Consider the following 20011-nt stretch of genomic DNA (forward strand, 5'->3'; position numbering starts at 1 on the left):
GAAATGCTCACAGCCTGATAAACCTGTGAGGGATGCACGAGGCACAGCTGGATCCTGGTGCTGGTTTGGCTGTGATTTAAAAGTGCCATAAATTCTCATCTACAAAAACTGGTCCTGAATAAAGTGTGCAGGGCTGGGAATGGGATGTTGTGGGCAGGAAGCAATCCCTGGGGGCAGGAAAGCCAGTCAGGGGAAGTTAATGGTTGGAACCAGGTGATGGTGAATACACCGTTCACTGCAGTGGGCAAAGCACAGGCTGTGGAGCAGAAAATCCTCATTTTTCACTGGTCTGACTGTGGGCTGTGGAGTTGGGAAGAGTTTCTGAAGGACTCCTGACCTTAAACATGGTTTTCCTGTTGGCAATAGCCTGAAGTTCTTGTCTGGAAGATCTCCCCTTGCTGGACCAACCTCTGCCACGGCAGTGTGAGCTTGTGCTGCTGAGAGGCATCTTCAGCTCTGAGGATCCTCAGGGAAAAGGCTGAACTCTTCCAGAGGAGTAAAACAATTGTGTTGTGAAATCTCAGCCCTGAAGATGTTTTTTAGGTCCCTGCTCCCGGGTTAAAACCCAGATGAGTGATAAACCAGGTGCAGTGCAATCCCCTTTTACGTGGTGGGGCACCTCAGCCAGCCAGAGGATCCCACAGCACATCTGCAGGCACGGGGATTGCACAATCCATTCGCTTTTGCAACATCCAAGTAGTTCTGAGGGGCAGATACAGCCAGAGTTCACTGTGTCCCCAGCCCCAGGCTGGGTTTGTGGGGTCCAGCAAGCCCAGAACTGATGACATGGATGTTCTTGCTTTGAACAACAGAAAACAGAAAAAAACTAAATACAATTTTAAAATAGTAGGAATGGTGTCTCTTCCCAGGAATTGCAGAACATCTCCTTCATTCAGGATGGATTTCTTCCTCCTACACATGGAACAGAGGGAGGTGTTATGCAGAGGGCAGGGAGGCTCCAGGCAGCCTTCATTTTTAGTAAGAACAGGATCAGATCCTCTTTTTGTCCTGTGAAAACATCCCCAGGGTGGGACTGGATTGCAGATTGAGATGTCAAATTCTGCTTTTGTGGTCACTGGAACTTTGAGGTTGGATTTATCTACCCTCAGGTAGGGCCTTGTGGCAGTTGAGGAAGCTGAGGGCTGCAGAGGGGACAGGTCCCTGACACCTTTTCTTGGACCGTGGTCTCTCCCAGCTCTTGAGAATTTCACCTGGGGCTTGGGCAGCAAACTTCAGGCAGAGGAATTCTGCCTTGGGCTGCAATTTCTCTGTCTGTTCCTGCATGCACAGGGACCAGTTTGATGTCACTGGTTTGCACTGGTGAAATACCAATAGCTCCTGGTCACTTTTGGCAATCCCCAAACCCAGCAAAACCAGCAGCAAAAATCATTAAATTAATCAGAAACAAAAAAGTTGAATTTCTCATTTTTTTATCAGCTGGATTACAGAGGTTTTACATCTTTCTTCTCTGTGCCACCATGGTGACCTGAAGGCTGCTGCTCTTCTGCTGGATGGGGTCACAGAATCATGGAATGGCTTTGGTGGGAAGGGATCTCCAAGTTCATCCCATTCCAAGCTCCTGCTCTCAGCAGGGGCACCTTCCACTAGACCAGGATGTACTGACTGTGGAATAAATGAAGATACTGCAAGTTTCCTGATGAAACTTTGGGAACTGACAGCACCTGTGGCACCAGCAGGACCAATATGATGATTTTTCTTTGCCTCTTCTTGCTCCATGACATGGATGGTTAGACCTTGACCTGGCTTTTTCCCACCCAAAGGTGTTAACCGAAGAGAAATGTCCTTAAAGTGAAGTTTTCAAGGACATCTGAGCAGCATTTCCTCCTCCTGCAGTTGAAAACATTATTGAAACTTCATTATTTAGATGTGGGTTGTTGTTTTTTTGTTTTTTTATTCCCAGACAAGAGCAAGTGGGCTTTCATGAGTGGAAGCCAGCAGCTACTTGGGAAAGTCCAAGGAAAATGTAACATCTCAGTGCCTGGGCCAAAATCTGTCATCAGAACCCAGGAAGTCTGTGCACTTGGAGCTATATTAAGATAAGAGTAATCCCTGATGGGAAGAATAGATTATTTTATTTGGCAAGTTATTAAAAGCAGCTAATTTTCACCAGTTACCTCCAGTAAGTCGACTCCAACAACCTGATAAAATGTAACATGTGCTCTGCTGAACTCTTCAGGGGGCTGAGATGGGCAGCCCAACACATTTCCCCTGGCCCTTGTTGGAGATAATCTGGAGAGGGTTATGGATTTTCAGAGGTTTTCAGCTCATGTCCCATTGCGCTTTACTCTGCTAGATTGAATTTTCTGATAGCACAGGGCCTCTGAGCACATTCAGCACCTGGTTAAGTTGCCTGAACACGATCCCAGTGGCTACTGAGATAACCTGAGGGCATCCAGAAGGATGCAGAGCTCCTCTACTTCCTTTTGTGCTTCCTTTCCACACCCTCCTTTGGTTTTTATTGGCCTTTTAAAATTCTTGACGTGGTGTCATGGGACAGATCTTCCCAGTGCCGTGTAAAAAAACGAGAATTTTCTTCTTGTCCTTCCTCTCTGCTCAGTTTATCCAGCAAACACTCGTGTTTGTCTTTTCTCAGCAGCACGCACTGGGAGTTCATGTGGAATTATTTACTGCTTTTAATCCCCCAAATTCTCTGCCACATCCCTTCTTTCCTGAAATCCAGGCTGCCTAACTGGAGGTCTGCGCTGAGTCTGTTCTTTCTCGAGTCCAGGTTTTGCATTTGGCTGCATTCAAACACATCTCAGCCAGCTTTTACAAATGCTCTTAGGTGCAAGTTCTCCAGGCCTGCTAATTTCAAATGTTTATCTCTCCTGAATGCTGTTTAACATCTGCCTTTGTTACTAATGAGCTGGAAAAAGCTTCTCCATCATCATCAGAGCCATGCATGTTGCCCTGCTGCTTTCCAAATACAGATCAGAATTATTACATGTTGAACTTTCCTCTACTGGAGTGTACAGTCTGTAAAATTTTGTTTGTTGTAATTTTTTTTGTTAAAAAAAATAAATTCCAAACCCGAAAAACTCCAAGGAAACCAAACCCAAAACAAATCAAATTAAAAAAAAAAAAGCAAAAAGCCCCACAACTAAAAATACTAACTTCTCATTAATCTTTTATCTTTATTAGCTGCAGAGTTTTCCTGATGTCTTCAGGTTCTCATATAATGCTTCTAAATTTCATACACTTTGTTTGTATTTCTTCATCTCTATTTGCCTTAGTTTAGTCAACACTGGTTAAGTTGGTTCACTTATTTATTTTCACTTCCGATTCCCCCCTTTTTAATTCATGGTTGAGCTGGGATGAAGCTTCTACTCCAAGTTAATAATTTCCATTGGGAAACTGTGCCTGGACTGGATCACTCTCGTGTCTTTGGTGTCCTGGCCCTTCCTTCCAGGACAAACATGACATGTGTGCAAAAAATAAACTGGTCTGGTGGAAGATATCCCTGCCCATGGCAGGGGCTGGAATGAGAGGAGCTTTAAAGTCCCTTCCAACCCAAATCTTTCCATGATTTCATAAACAGGACAACCAAGAGGAGGTGGTGAAAGAGGTCCCACATCCTCAAGCTGTTGCCTGGTCATCAGGAGGAGGAAGTTTTTTGTCAGGAGATGACGAGAGGAAGATGGGTTTTATTCCAGAAGCATCATTTGGGGGACAGCAGGGATATTTTAACAGGCTCCTACAACATTCTGGTGTTGCTTTCTGGAAGACAGGGATGGCAGTTTGGCAGTGGCAATGGGATAATATCATCCTAATGGCATTGTTGGGATGGTGTTCCCTGGAAAGGTGCAGAGGATCGACAGAGCAGTGATCAATTCCCTACAACAATTGTTTACTCAAAACCCAACTTTAATAAACACTCCAATCATCACAGGGAAATATCCCACAGTCCACAGAGAGGGGAACCTCATTCATTTCACAGGAAGGTGGTTTTAATGTTATTATGAACAATTTAAGTGCTGTTTCATTATCAGAATTACAATTGTAAATGAATTGGTACAATTAATAAAACCAGAGAAGAAGAAAGAATGTGCTGTATATTAGACTCAGCCTTCAGTCAGTAGAACACAGGCAAAGGGGGATCTCCTGTTTGGTTTCCCTGTTTGTGGAGATATCTGTGTTTATAGAACATATTCCTCTTCATGGGGCATGGATGGCAGCTTAAGAACTTGGCTGGGTTTTGTCAGTTAATGTCTTTAGAAAATTCTTGGGATATGTTTATTACTTGTCCATGCTTGAAATGTTCTTGTGGTGGAGGCCTTCAGTGGGAAATCTGGGATTTCCAGAATTGTGTGATGTGGCTGAGAAAACGCTGCTCAAGGTCAAACTCTGGAGGGAAGAGGGGCTGGATTTCTTAATTGTTATTGTTTTTATTCTTTAATGAAGCACCTTAATCTTTTAGGATGGGTTTTGTGGTTATTTCCTCTAAGGCATTTTGTGATTAGAAACTTCGATGGCAGCTCAAGCTGCTGCAGAAGGAGTTTTAAAGGAATTTTTAACCTGCTTGTGCAATTTCACCACTGCATCCACAGAATCATAGAAATGTTTAGATTGGAAAAGACCTCAAAGATCATCAAGCCCAACCCTTAGCCCTTCACCCTTCAATCATGGCCCAGTCCAGACCATTTTGAAGCCATGAGATTTGCCCTTCTTGAATGGGTAAACTTGGCTGGATTCATTGTGAGTCATCCATTATGTGGCTTTGCAGGCGTCATCTTATTTCCATTTGCATCCTGAATTAAAGTCCTGACAGGACATTGCTGCTGGCTGGGGATTACAGGTGAAGATCTTGCACTGGTTGCTCTCCAGGTGCCGTGGGGCCGTGGTTTGGTGGTGGGTTTCACAGTGCTGGGTTGATCACACAGAATCAGAGAATCACTGGGTTGGGAGAGACCTCCAAGATCATCGAGTCCAACCCAGCCCTAACACCTCAACCAGACCATGGCACCGGGTGCCACATCCAGTCTTTTGTTAAACACATCCAGGGATGGTGACTCCACCACCTCCCCAGGCAGAACATTCCAGCACTTTATTATTCTTTCCTTTCTCCTAATGTCCAACCTGTATTTCCCTTGGCACAGCTTGAGGCTGTGACCTCTCGTTCTGTCAGTGCTGCCTGGAGAAAGAGATCGACCCCAGCTGCCCACAGCCACCTTTCAGGGAGCTGTGGAGAGTGATCAGCTCACCCCTGAGTCTCCTTTTCTCCAGGATAAACACCCCCAGCTCCCTCAGTGGTTCCTCACAGGGTTTGTGTTCCCAGCCCCTCACCAGCCTCGTTGCCTCCTCTGGATGTGCTCAAGTGTCTCAAGGTCCTTCCCAAACTGAGGGGCCAGAACTGGACACAGCACTCAGGTGTGGCCTCAGCAGTGCCGAGCACAGGGGGAGAATGAGCTCCCTGCTCCTTTGGCCACACCATTCCTGATCCAGGCCAGGGGCCACTGGCCTTCTTGGCCACCTGGGCACTGCTGGCTCGTGTTCAGCTGCTGTCACCAGCACCCCCAGGTCCCTTTCTGGGCACTGTCCAGCCACAGCATCCCCAGCCTAGAGAGGTGCAGGGGGTTGTTGTGGCCAAAATGCAGCACCCATCACTTGGATTTATTAAACTTCATCCCACTGGATTCTGCCCATCCATCCAACCCATCCAGGTCTCTCTGCAGAGCCCTCCTCCCTTCCAACAGATCAACAGCACACACTCCCAGCTTAGTGTCGTCTCTAAATTCACTAATGAAAGACTCAATAATGGTTGGATTCAATGGTCTTAATGGTCTTTTCCAACCTAAATCATTCTGTGATTGTCAAGGTCTGTTGTTGGTCCTGTCAGCTCTACAAACCCTCAGAGAAAAGTCAAGCCATAGCAGACTGATTCTGTGATTCCCTGATTACCTTCACTCCTTCAGTGTCCAAACCTCCTGATGTTTGAAGACAATATAGTTCTTACTAAGAAGGGAATTCCCAGGAATTTGTGGAATTGGGTAGTCCTCAGTGAGGTTCACCCATGTGTGCATGAGCTGCTGGGCAGAGTGAATGGAGGGGAATTAAAATGTGGAAATGTTGGGGTTTTTTTTTTAAGAATTCCTTTTTTTATCATTTGGTGTTTATTTTGCAGGGCAAGGCTATATTTTTACCTTTCTGTTTTGACATGAATACATATCCAAAAACTACTAAAATATGTGGTGTCACTTCAGGAGCTGGAGGAGGTTGCCCTTTTCTGGGAGTTTTCCTGCTTTTCCTTGGGGTTGATGTTATTCCTTGCAGTTCATCTTCCCTGTTCAGCTGTGACTCTGCAACACAAAGTTCATCTGGTGCACTGATATTTTAATTTGCTAAAAGGTGAATATGTCCTAAGACTTAGATAAAGGACCTGAAAAAAATACCCTGGGTTCCTATTCCTGACAGAACTTTTCGTCCTCCCCAGCTTTATGCACTTCTCCACCTGCAAAATCAGAAATTCTCAGAGGTTTTTTTCCTGTTTTAATTTATTTTCCACAGAGGTTGGGCTGAGCTCATAGACAGTCCCTCTTACTTTTGGCTGCTGACTTGTTAGGCTGCAAGTAAAATAAACAATAAACTGGAACAAAACTTTTGTTTTGGTCAAGGGAAAAGAAGCAAATAATCCCTGACAGACTTTTATCTGGAGTACGTGTATCTGTTCTGGAGTTCAGAAACTGGAGTCCAGGCAGGGCCAGAAGAATGATAAAAGATCTGAAAAATGCCATGGAAAAAAAACCAAAAAAAACCAAACCCAACTAAAAACTGGGGATGTTTATTCTAGAAAATGAAACACTGAGGGACAACTCACAACTTCAAGTTATCTTCAAGTATTTGATAAAACTTCCACAAACAAAAAGCAGAGGAAAAATCTCCATAACCAGTCTGGTTAGAACCACAAATTTGGTAGGGTAGAACTACAAATTTAAACTTGAAGTTGCAGCCACAGTAATGTAGAGTTTCACATTAGATCAAATCTTTCTGATGGTCAGCAGAGAGAAGCCCAGGAATGGGTTAGGATCTATAAGGACACTGTGGAGTCTCATCACTGGGGGACACTGATAAAGGATGGGACAAATGGTTATAGAAACCATTTCTGTGGTTTTGTACTTTTAAACAAGGATAAAATAGTCAGGAATTTATGGACTGTCCTAATCTTTGTTGGTTTTTTCTGCTGGTTAAAAGAAAAATCCCAAGAATTACACCTTCTCCCTTTACTCTTGGCAAACTCAACATCATTTTCATGCAGAATCAGGTCAGCTGAGTTCAGAAGGGACCTCTGGAGCTCACCTGCTTGACTCTGTGAAATTTAGTTTTGCCACCTGCATAGCTCCAGCCATCAGGTTCTTCCCTGGACCTGCAGTACAAACAGACCCAAATGATTTGGAAGAGACACTTCCGACAGTCGCTTCTGGCCAGTCCTGCCAGGCAGTGTAAACCATCCCCAAACAATGCTTTGCTTCTAATCCTCATTTGTCTCATTACAGGGTTCAGTCCCTGGAATTTAAGCCTTTTTTTATCCCCACATTAAATAGATATCCTTGGGATTGGTTGCACATTTGCTTTCTCTCTCCCTAAATTTAGCTGGACTTTTTTTTAATTTAATTTTTTTAAATTCTTTTTTATTCTAGCAGGTTGCCCAAACCTCTAATCATTCCTACAATGCCATTCTCAGTGGTGAGGCAGGGTGTACATTGTGCCAGCCACTTGGAAACGAGGTGCAACCCTGCCTATTCCAAATCATTGGAAATCTCTGTGACTTCGTTTTGTCTTACAATTTACCCTGCAAGCAGGCTGCCAATGCAAATCTTGTGATTATTATTTGTGAAGGTGAAAAGAGGGACACCTGGCTGCGTAGATGAACATTTGCTGGTTTAAAGAGGGAGATGTGGCTCCTCTTTGACCTCAAGGTTCTCAACAAGGCTGTAGTCAGAAGGTGCTTGAAGAGCAGCTACAAATCATACAGTTTTCTGCGCTACAAGGGTTGTAAAACAAAACAAATCAGCCAGAGAGGTTGTGCAATCTCCATGCCTGAAGGTTTTTTTGGGTAGAAAAATCTGTGGCTGAGCAAGAGTAATATTGGTGTGAGCCCAGCTTCAAGCTAAAGGCTGGGCCAGCCCTCCTGAGATCCCTTCCAGCCAATTTTTCTATAATTCAGCAATTAGACAGCACCAGGTACTGCCTGTGCTGTGGTCACCATGCTGCCTTGGCTGCATCCTTTCCTTGGGGTTAACTGGGGTAATCCCTTGGCCAGATTTACTGCAGGACAGGTTGTTAAAACAATCAAGAGAAGGGATAACTCACACCTCTGAGACTGCTGTTGTGTTGGACGAACTTCCAGCAGCTCTCCAGTGGGGAGAACTGGTTACTCAGGCCGTGGCTGTGTTTGTGGGGGGGACAATGACAGTGTCACCAGTGGAGAACTGTGTATTTTTTGAGGCTCAGGCTCTTGCATTCAGCTGCCCAGAGCAGCTGGCTGTCTCAGAATTGTGTTGTCAGAGCCACAGACCATTGCTCAGAACAACTGGGAGAGTGTCAGGAGTTTCCTAGGCCATATCAGCAAAAATGACCACTCTTTCTAGTGATTTTGTGCAGGGCTGTGATTTCTGTGATCCACAGAGGGGCTGAGTGTCAGTCTGTAATCACCTCATCTCAGAACAGCATTTGGGAACTGAAATCCTGGTGACCTCACAGGGACACCTGAGAACCTCCTCCTCTGTTCTTCCTTGTTACAGTTGGTGTTTGAAAGGCACATAAGAAGAAGCAGAAATAGGTAGGGCTGATTTCTTTCCAGCAGTTTTGGATTCTTCCTCTCTCTCACCCTTCTGGAGGTGACTGTTGTGGAAGGAGATGTTGCCAGTGCTCCTCACTGATATTCTTGCTGCTCAGCATGCTGCTGCCTGTCTCTCAGCTAATTGATTTTACACACTTGAAGGAGTTTCGGAGAGTCAGAAAAAATTTTTGACTTAGTTTAATGCTTTCTTCCTCAGAACCAAAGTTGAATTTAATTGCTATCTTTTTTCTTTTTTAATTTTCCTTTTTTTTTTTTTCTTTCCCCCTTCTCTTTCCAGTCAGGAAATTGTAGCCATGCTGCAGGACTGCAGTTTCTGGGGGAGCTGTCATGTGTTATTGCTGTCCTGATTTGATGTGACCAAGGGATGCCAGGGAAGATCCTGATGGAAAGGTGCCAGGCAGGCAGGGGCTGCTAAACAAGGAGGAGGTGGCTGTGAAGGGCTGATCACTCTAAAGGCACCATCAGCATCCTTTAAATTATCCTTCTCTGTCCCTTTTCAAGGATGTTTGCCTCATCTTTAGTTGCAGGCAGGTCTGGATTGGCCATTTTCAGGTGTGCACACACAAGTGATTAAAAAAAAAAGCTCATTCCACCCCTGCCATGGGCAGTGACACCTTCCAGCACCCCAGGTTGCTCTAAACCCCATCCAGCCTGGCCTTGGACACTTCCAGGGTTGAGGAATCCACAGCTTCATCAGGCCATCTCTTTTAGTTCCCTTCCAATTTTATTAATCCTTGTGTCCATTGCTATGGCAGTCATTCCTTTAGCACAGAATCAGACTTTTTACTGAGGCTCAGAAAGTCTAAACCCACTGACTTTCATCTCTCCCCCCTCCAAAAGAAATCCCAAACCAAATAATCACCTTACAAAACAACCCTATAAGTTACATTGCCATGATTTACTTTCAATAAACCACAGTTTCTATTTTGTCCCCAGCTCCATTTGCTGCCACTTCCCACCACTCTTGCTTTCAAGTGCTGTTCAAAAGTTTTGTGTATTTAATTCAGATTAACCTGCTGAGAGCTGTCTGGATCTTTTTTCTCCTCTCCTTCCTACATATAAAAAAGCTTTACTTTTGTTGACTTTCAGCCAGATGGTGCCACTCCCACCATCCCATCTGAGCACGTCTTTCCAGTCTGAGTGACTTCCACCTCACATCCCCTTCCATTCCCCTTCACACCCAGCCCTGTTGTTGTTCTCAATTATTCAAGCTAAATCATTTTCATGTGTAACTATTCCACTTTGCGTTAGAAAAATTATATTTTCACCTCCAGTTCTTTGGAGAAGCCAGTGAACAGAAGCTGGGGTGGGGCTCCATGTGAATTCTCCTTTTTTTGGTGCTATGTTCAGCTTTCTCTTGAATTTCAGCTCTTTGCATAGTAATCTCACTGGGTTTCTTTTCCTGTTGTTCTCTTTTTAGCCCTTTTGCTCAAAGGCATTTTCTGCTCAGCTGAGTTGATCCTGACAGCCAGGCTGAGACTTCTAGCAATGCTCAGAGGTTTCCTGCTCCTCCTGCTGCTCTAAACATTGTTTTCTTTCCAAGATCCTCTTCCCAGGTGTCCTGATCACTGATGCCCATCTCAGCTTTTGCCTTCCTAATTGCCTAATCTGTTGTTCTCCTCATATCCAATATTCCTAAATTGAGATTTGAAGCCTTTCTCTTGTTCCCGTGGAAAAAGGGCCCAACTCTTTTCTTTCCCACACCTCTTTCAATGCAAATTCCCCCTTTTTCTGTTGGCTCTTTGCTGGCAGACCAGAGTATTTTGAGGAGAGCATTTCAATATTTCATATCTCTGAAGAAGTGGACATCAGTGTACACTGGCACATGGAAAGGTCTTTAAGAGACTTTCAAATGCTGGGAACAGAGTGTGAAGTTTTTAGGGGGAGTTTATTACTGCTTTGTCTATTATTTTCTGTAAGGAAGGAGGTTTTGGAGGCAGAGACCAACCTGACAACTTTGTTGTGGGTTTTTTGTGAGATTTTTGTGGGTTGGGGTTTCCTTAGATTCTTTTGAATTTGGGGGGGTGTGTTTTGGTTGGTTTTATGTGGGGTTTTTTTGGGCTTTCTGTTTTGGTTTCTCCATCTGTCACTACCTTTGTAAAACATTGAACTCTACAGCCAGTGATATCACCTGAGAGAGGTCTGGTGATGCTGTGCCACTAAGATTTGGTTCTGTCATCAAAGCACTCAGTTTCTGTGTCATTTGTGCTCTTTTATATTTTCTCTTTTAACCAGACAAAGCAGAAACATCTTCCCTCTAATCTCTTTCCCCCATCTGTGCTGTTAGCAGGTAAGGAATGACAAAAGGAAGTGCCTGGGGGAATAAAGCAGAATTAATTATCTTCCTGAACATCAGGTTCACCACAACCTGGTGCACAGTTTGACAGTGCTGGAAGCTGACTTTGTTCAGGGATGGATGGGAAGCAAAGCTCTCACCCAGCAGCCAAGCTGGGGTGGTGAATCCCTGCAGAAGGCAAAAGTGTTTGATCCTTGCTTTCTTAAAGCTGTTGGAAAACACTTTCCTGGTCAAGCCTCACCATGGCCCACCCCTGGAAATGTCCAAGGTCAGGTTGGATGAGACTTGGATCAACCTGGAATAGTGGAAGATGTCCTGCCCATGGCAGAGGGTTGGAATAAGATGTTCAAGGTCCCCTCCAACCCCAACCATTCCATGATTCTGTGTTTAAAACATGGAAGTTGCTGGCGGGTTGTTTGGGTTTGGAACGTGGATATTTCCATCATCTGGCACATCACTGGGATGCCCTGTCCCACCTGGCACTCAGCTGTGTGCTCAGGGTGGTGGGGATGCAGCCCTGTCACAGCATCCCTCCACGAGCACCGTGATGAGGAAGGTGGTGGGAGCTGTCAGAAGAATTAAACGTGGCCCTTGGGCTCCTGGGGAGACGTCAGTGCTCTCCTCAGGTGGAAGAGCTGTGTGCATGCCTGGTTTAGACAGGGTGGGTGAGTGTGTGTCATGTCCTATTTGTTCCCTAGTCCTCTGTGTTCCAGGCTCTTAGGCTCACATTACAACCTGTTCAACCTGTGGCTTTATCTCCTTCAGCCACCAGGAGTGGAGCCACAGTTTGAATTATTCCTGTGTCTTCACACTGACCCTACACACAGCACTGTGCAGGGGGGTGCTGATAGCTTTGTTTACTGAGCCCAGTAATCTTTACTCCTCCAGGACTGTTAAATTCCTCCTAAAATCTATAGTCAGGCTGCTACATCCTGATGGGAATGTCCCTCGTCAGCAGCTGTTCAGATGCATGATGTCCTCTATGTGCACTGGCCATCGGGCACAGGAGGGTTATCAAAAATGTCTTAAAGCTGGCAAATTGAAATATAATTAGAAGCTTTCCTCCAAGAGATTCCTGGACAATCAGTATTCCCCAGCATGTTCAGTTCTTCTGAATCAGCTCTGTCCATGTGCCCATCCTGTGCTGGCTTAGGTCAGGATCTCTTCACTTTTTGCGCGGTTTTCCCCATTTTTGTGAATCCTTTTTCTCCATGGCAGCATTGCTCCCTGTGGTTGTTCTAACCTTGCTCTGCTTCACTCATTTTACAAATGACTTGTCCTTTTGTTTCCCTCCCTCCCCAGCCAAAGGAGGAGAGGTGGCCCTGTCCTGATTTTTGTCAGAGAAGCTTTTGAGCTTGGAGTGGCTCCAAACCACTCTTGACTCCCTCATTTTTAGGAACAATGCCTTTTTCCTTTGTCCCGAGGCTGAGAGCTCATTCCAGCATGTCCTTCTTCCTGGAAGGCACACCTGGATGCTTCAGACCATCTGTGAAGAACCATTCACTAGAGGGCTCTGATAAAAATGCTTTAAAAACCATGAGTAATGTCCTCGTCCAGAGCCTTGACTGAACCACTTCTGCTCCATTTGAAAGAGGGAACATTCCTTTTTTCCCAATGTCTGAATGAACCAAACTCATCTTGTGCCAACACCTTTGTATTTTTTGTGCTCCCCTTTGTAGGGAAGCAGCCCTTTGAGAGTGAATTCTTTGAAACGAGATGTATTTATGGATTTTTCCAGGAACATACCTGGATTTTCATAGAAAACTCTGAATAGTGGCACAAACAGGCCCTGTTTAGGGCCACTTGCTTAGAATGGAAGTGATGTATGAATACTAAAATCGTCACAGAATTTCTCTTAGCTTGGTTTAATGAAAGATGTGGAAGGTTCTGATAGCCAAGAAGGTTAAAACCTTATCCCAAACTGTGTTATAGAAGGGCACTGCTGGATAACAACCCATAGGAAGGATTATTTTATAGGACAAGTTTATTTTGCCTGTTTCAGACAGTTCCTCCAGCTTGGAATGACTCATGTCCTGAAATTTCCTGCTTCTCTCTTCAGATGAGGAAGGACAATCAGTGTGAAGAGAGATGCAGATGTTTGCATTACAGACAGATATTTTTTGCCCATGGATCCCTAAATCCTGATCCTGAGCCCTGGGGGTCAGGCAGGTCTGGATCTGCATTTCCTTTGTACTCCTGCTGTTCCTCTCACTGACTGAGCAGATGCTTTGGGGTTGAATTTCATCCAGAAGGTTTAAATAGTTTAATGGGTAAAATTTGGAATATTTTTATTAAAAATAACAGACTTCCCTCAACCAGTCTTCTTAGACCCAAAGTGAAAATGAAATTAAAAGTAGTCAATGATCAGTAGTTCAGGGAATACTACAAGAAAATTAGCACTCCAGGTAGTGGAGTCTGCTTCTTTCCCTTCTTTGCAGTCCCTGTCCCTGCCTGTTTTGGGATAATTATTGTTGTTCCTCCCTTATTTATCGTCAGCCATATGAAGGACATTACCCTGTAATTGCAGATCTAAGCACTGCTGATCTCTGTGTTGCAGCATCCCTCCATTCCTGCAACAGCCTGGATTAAATCCTCACCCTGAGCTTCCTGGAGAGGAAACTCATCCTTGGCTGCTCCAGATGATAGTTTGAGGCAAGGAGCAGAAGGTGCTTACCCAGCCATCAGAGCTGTCTCCTCCTCATTTGAATTCGCTCAGGTGCTGCCTCTCTTTTAGTTGTGCGCCACTTCTGGAATTCCAGGGTGTCACTTCTTCCTTAAAAACCCCAATTCAGCTCTTTTTTATCAGCAGAGGCATTTGCAAGCTTGTCCCTGAGGAGTTAAGGAGCACAGCTGCTCAGCTGCCCTTTCCCTCTGGCTCTCCAAACCCTTTGCAAAACATTCCTTTTTCCTTGATCTTCCAACCCCTCCCACAGAAATGGGACCATCAGATTAAAAGAAGGCTCTGAGCCTCCAAGCTGCTGGATTCATTTGGCCAAGTTGCCTTTGTTTGACAGGGCCTGCTTGGATGAGCTGGAAAAAGACATCTGCTTTCCTCATCAAATGATGGATCTGTCATTGGCAGGATTATGTTTGGCAGGGAGATAAAGCAGAGTGGTTTGAACAGCTAAAAGTGGGAGTCAGGAGAGTTGGGCATTTGCCTGGACCTCTTTTATTTGGAAAAGTCTCCCAGGGACATGTGCTGCTACCCATGGTGGTTGGTCACAGAGAAATTTATCCACAACACAAGAGAGGTCACAGGAGAAAATAACTTTTCTCTGTTTGAAAACCACTGGGTTTGCAAATCCTCCTGGACTGATCCTGCAAAGAGCACACAGGAGGTTTGGGGTGTTTTAAACTTGGATTTGTCTCCCATTCTGCCTATATTACTGATATTTACAATATACTTCCCTAGGTTGTTACAACATTTGTAACATGGTTTTGGATTCTTACACAAAGGTCCTTCAGAAGAGCAAATAATTCTAATACTTCATAAATATTCCCCCTTCTAAAATTTTATTTCCCCCAGACCAGCAGAGCTTTTGCAGCTTTTGACAGCCTTGTTGTTGGAAATTGTGTCACCTATCACCATAGAAAAAAAATCCTTGGTGTCTTCCTTTTCCTCATTCTTGCACTTTTACACTGAATTTTTTGGCTCAGTCAGAGGGTTTTTAGGAATAAAGCTGTATTTTCCTGAGGATGTTTTAAAGGAAAAAAAAAACAAAAAAGAATCTGAAAATCTAGTTTTAAGACAGAGCTGAATAAAGTTATGGAAGAAATCAAAGCCACTGTTGTTTTGAGAGAAGTTCCTTCAGTCCTGTGTTCCTATAAATAATGAGTATTCATGAAAGCCAGAGGCAGGTTGTATTTCTGATGCTTGAAATAAGATCTGCCTGCTAAAATCTTTCATTTCCTTAGAGGTTCACATGAGAAAGGGTTAAGAAACTTCATCTCCACCTGGAGCAGTGATTGAAATCAAGTTACAGAAACTCTAGGAAGGCAACTTGGTCTTGTCTTGTTGCATTCCTATTTTCACAGAAGCTCTGGGAAGGTGGGCATGGTGAGAAGCTGTCACTCAGAGAACTGGACACCCGTGTGTCCACAACAGAAATGGGTCAGGGGTGGGATCTCATCATCTGAAGACCTTTCAGTTCTACTCCTTCGTGTTGGAGCCCCAGGCACAGAAAATGTCCCTTTATCTGTGCTGACAGGCTCAGACACTCAAGAGAACACTGTGTTTAATTTAAGACCATGGAGAAGGCTTCTAAAACTGAGTGGAGAAACTGGGAATGTGAATGTGTGAGTTAGATAGAATTATGTTAAGTCACTGGGTGAAAAATTTGGAGTTTGAGATATAGCAGTGAATGAGGGGCAAGATGGATGTTCTTGGGCATTGGCTTGTCTTTGCCTTTCTGCCTTCCTCATGGTTTTGGGTGGTATTGGGTGATTGGATAGAAAAGCTCGCAGTGCGGAACACGGGCGTTTGGTTATTGGGTTAAAAGTAAAAATAAATGAGTTGGCATTTGATAATTGGGTAGTTTATGCATAAAAGGCCTTGTGGACAGAGCCCTGGGTCTCCATTTGTAGCTTGCTAGGTCAGTGTGTACAAGTGTTCACTGTCTGTGAGAATGTAACACAGATAAGAAAAATAAACACCCTCAGTCCGAAGGCGAAAGCCATCTCTCTGCTCATCAATCCCAATCCTGGGGAAAAGAACTGAGCACTTTTACATTTGTTGCCCCAGAGACTTTTACACTTTGTTTGACTCCAAATCCTGTAACCACTGTGGTCACCCTGGTTCTCATCTCTGGAGTCTCCACCCATGAGCTGCAGGTGAGCCCAGGAACAGCCCGGGATCAGCAGAAAGGGACACATCGAGGCTCGCAGCCCTTCTTCTGTGAATCACACCTGTCTCTGAGGAGCTGCCACGTGTCCCCTGGGTATTCTGGCCCTGCAGAAGAGACTAAACATTTCTGCAGCTCCTTCAGTCTGTGGCAACCCTTGGAATTGTATTTAACTTAGGAGCATATGCAAAGGCTTTATTTGCAGCAGCAGACTGCACAGTAATCCTCTAACAATTCCCGGGATCCATAGGGAAGGAAAACTCTCATTAATAAAGACTTTGGTTACAACTCCTTGTTATGTGAGAGCTACTGCAGAACTCAGGGCTGCAAGAAACCACATCCAGAAAAACATTCCCTTCATCTTTCTGCTCAGGAATCAGAGTATGAGTAGGAAAAGCCATGACAAACCCAGCACACCTTTACAGGGAGTTTTGGGCGTGCCAGGAGGGATCAGTGAGGGGTGGTTCCCACGTTTCAGCTTCACCCATAATGGATATTCCCAAGCAACTGGATTACCGTTCACCCTCTGATGTTAGCATGAGCTAGCCAGAACTTGTCACTCTTTCGGTTTTATATTTACTTTTTGGATAAGAAATTGGAATTCATGCGCTCCCCAGCCCTTTGTCTGCATGGCCAGTTGCCCACTGCAGTGAGAGAGGCCAAAGCCCAAAATCTCTGCCTTTTCCATAGGAGAAAACCCAAACAAAACAACACAACATAGTAAAAAACTGCCTAGAAATGGAGAATTAGTAAAGTGGGTTTGTACAAAGTCTAATTCAACTTTTCCAGGAGGAATAAACCAAAGAAAGATAATTATTTAGCCCTTCCTTCAGGGAATATCCCCTTTGACAGGCAGGACTCACCCTTCTTGAGGGCTCTTTCCAGCCATGGGCATTTCGTCACCTAGGGGAGAATTAAGGCAGCTGAACTTGTTCCCTTGCTCAACAGGCACCCTGATGATCCACCAACAGAAAATCCCACATTTTCTGTTTCCTAATGGTGCCAAAAATTGTGATATTTTTTTATTCTTTTAATTCCATCTGCCTTTGTCAGCCTATATCAGTGACAGCTGTGACACGTGAGGGTTATTGCTGTTATCGCTGAGGAGGTTGAAGGTGGGTTGCTGTGATAAAGGTATTTATTTACTTCTTTAGTTAATGTGCAAAATGAGCCATAAACGTGAAGTCCTGCAGTGTGAATCTACTTATTAACCTTGATTGAGTTAAGGGTGTGTGGACATTAAATTCACACATCACTGACCTTTTCCAGCTAAGTGCTGGCTACTTAAGTTTGAATCCATCCAACCATGGGCAGTGGAGTGGGATGAAAGCCTTCAGAGCTGCTGTTTGCTTGCTCTCTGTGGTCTTGGAGGAATGGAAAAAAATCAGGTCAGACTAAACATAGAGCTCTGACTCAGCTAAAATTGAGGATGATGTGTCCCACTGACAGAGAAGCTGAATTACATCCCGCTCTTTGTTTATAGAATCGTAAAATCATTAAGGTTGGGAAAGATCTCCAAGATCATCAAGAGGAGTCATTAGCCCAGCACTGCCAAGGCCACCATTAACCCATGTCCTCAAGTGCCACATCTGTGTGGCTTTTAAGAATCTCTAGGGTGACTCAACCCCTGCCCTGGGCAGCCTGTGCCAGGTTAACCCTTTCAGTGAAGAAATTTTCCTTAATATCCAAAGTAAACATCCCCTGGTTCACCTTGAGGCCGTTCCCTCTTGTCCTGTCACTTGGGAGAAGAGCCACACCCGGCTGTCCCCTCCTGTCAGGGAGTTGTGTAGAGCTAGAAATTCCCCCTGAGACTCCTTTTCTCCAGGCTGAGCCCCTTTCCAGCTCCCTCAGCCACTCCTGGTGCTCCAGACCCTTCCCCAGCTCCATTCCCTTCTCTGGAATGTCCTCAATGTCCTCAATGTCATCAGGGCCAAAATTGACCCCAGGGTTGGAGGTGTTGCCTCCACAGTGCCCAGCAGAGGGGACAATCCCTGCCCTGGTCCTGCTGGACACCAATTCCTGATCCAGTCCAGGTGCCACTGCCCTTCCTGCCCACCTGGGCACACCTGGGCTCATGTGCAGCCACCAGCACCCCTCAGCCTCTGGTCCTTTCCCAGCCCCTCAGCCTGAAGTTCTGTTTGGGGTTGTTGTGAGCACCCAACTTCCCTAAAAGCTCACAAGAAGTCAGTACCAGCAGTACAAAAGCCAAGATCTTCTGTATTTTATTATTTTGGCTGCTGGACACTCTTTCTTCAGATTTTTCCTAGCACAGATATATTTTCTTTTGGATTGTATGGCAAAAAAAAAAAAAAAAAAGGTGAGATTTTAAAGATTCTATGTATAACCAAGTTTACCTGAGCCTGTCACACGCCCACTTTTCAAAACAGAGCCTCATTTGCTTTTTAAAGGTGATAAAACCAGTTACTCAAAAGTAAATATTGGGCCATTGAGGGGAATATAGAATTATCCAGTTCAAGCATGAGATTTTAGTGAAGGGAAGAAGTGGCAGTGAAGTACTTGCTAATGGGCTTGGTGTAAAAGCTACTGCTTAAAAAAATTTCCGATATATTGTACAACTAGAGAGTGTATTGCCAGCCCTGATCAAAGCTAGAGTGGTATGAATTAATTTATAAAGTGAAAACCAGAGGTATTTATAGATGTGAGATTAATTTGGCAAACATTTAAGTCCGGAGAGTTAAAACTTCCCTTTGAAAAAGTCAGAATGTTTTGAAAACATTTCAATCTTTATTTTTCCAGAAAGTGTTCTGCAAATCTCTCACGCTTCTCCTTGTGCTTTTTTAAGGTTAAAATAAAATGGCAAGAAGCACTGTAAATCAAAACAAAATAAATCTATGGTATTTCAGATGAGCCAAGATGAAATTTCCAAAGATCTGTTTCCCTTTGGGGAAAAGAAATATTTGAGAATGAAGACAACTCCAAATGATTCCCCTTCTTCTAGTGTTTGTATTTATATTTATTTTTAATTTGACTAGAAAACCACATAATTAATTGTTTATACACTACTAATCAAGGCCCATTCCTAACCTAAAGGAAATTAAAATCTGAACCAGGCATGGCATGAAACAGGGAGGAGAGCAGGATAGGTTAATAGGATATGGTGAGATTAATTTAATGTGCTAAATTATTTTGTAATTTTAACCCAAATTTACATCAAACAATTGTTCCTTCAAAGGATTTCTGGACTTTTTGTCTTAAAGCCTTGACTGGCAAATACATGAACAGAGCAATAACTCATTTTGAAACGAGACAGGAATTTTTTTATTTATTTTTTTAAATTTATTTTCTCTGCCTATCTCAGATGAAAATATATGATTATCCCAAAACCCTCAAGAGGGGACAGTGAATCAATCACTTCTTACTGGCAGAGTTTCTCCTATGTCCTCATGATCTGTTCCTGAAGTTCACCCCACTGATGCTTTTTCCCACATAACATTTAACAGTGACAGGATAAACTCAAGCCAAGTCTTGGCTCTCTGGACATCATTCCCTTCTTTCCACTTCTTTCCAGCTGGATTTCTGAGAAGTTTTCTCCCTGCTGAATGCCCTTTCCAATCCCTTTAAAAGAGATGGAGTTTGGAGCAGCCTCAGTTTCTGGCCATAGCGATGGCCAAGGTGTCCCCTCCAAGCTGAGAGCATGTTGGTGACAAGGGGACACTGAGATGATATGTGTGAGCTCTCAGTTCTGTTTTTTGGAGTAAAATTCACCATTTCCACTTTTTAAGATTGAGGCAGTTCATGAGTTGCACGTTACGAGGAGTCCGCAATTAATTACCTGAGCATTTATGGCCAATGTTGTATTACAAACAAAACCTGATTAGGCCCGACTGAGGAGAATCCACCTGAGGGGAAAAACTCTTGTCACTGGGAATTTCCTGCTTTTGAGCTCCTTGATCTTCTAATCTGCATCAGAGATTCCATCCTTATTTGATTTGGGGTTTGTTGTGCTTTGAATTAGCGTGAGAGCCAGGAGACAGGGAATAAACCACGGAGCACAGATCCCACAGCTCCTGGCATGAATATTAAAGCTGCCGTCTC

The 20011-nt window shown here is 44.2% G+C and overlaps 1 protein-coding gene across 1 annotated transcript in view; it reads left to right on the forward strand.

Annotated features, from left to right (window-relative positions):
• The window catches only part of VIPR1 (vasoactive intestinal peptide receptor 1), a 96204-nt gene that overhangs the window by 16425 nt on the left and 59768 nt on the right, over nt 1–20011 (forward strand). The window lies entirely within an intron of this gene.

The sequence above is a fragment of the Cyanistes caeruleus genome, chromosome 1 (assembly GCF_971803275.1).
Source record: "Cyanistes caeruleus chromosome 1, bCyaCae1.hap1.1, whole genome shotgun sequence".
Classification (NCBI taxonomy): Eukaryota; Metazoa; Chordata; class Aves; order Passeriformes; family Paridae; genus Cyanistes; species Cyanistes caeruleus.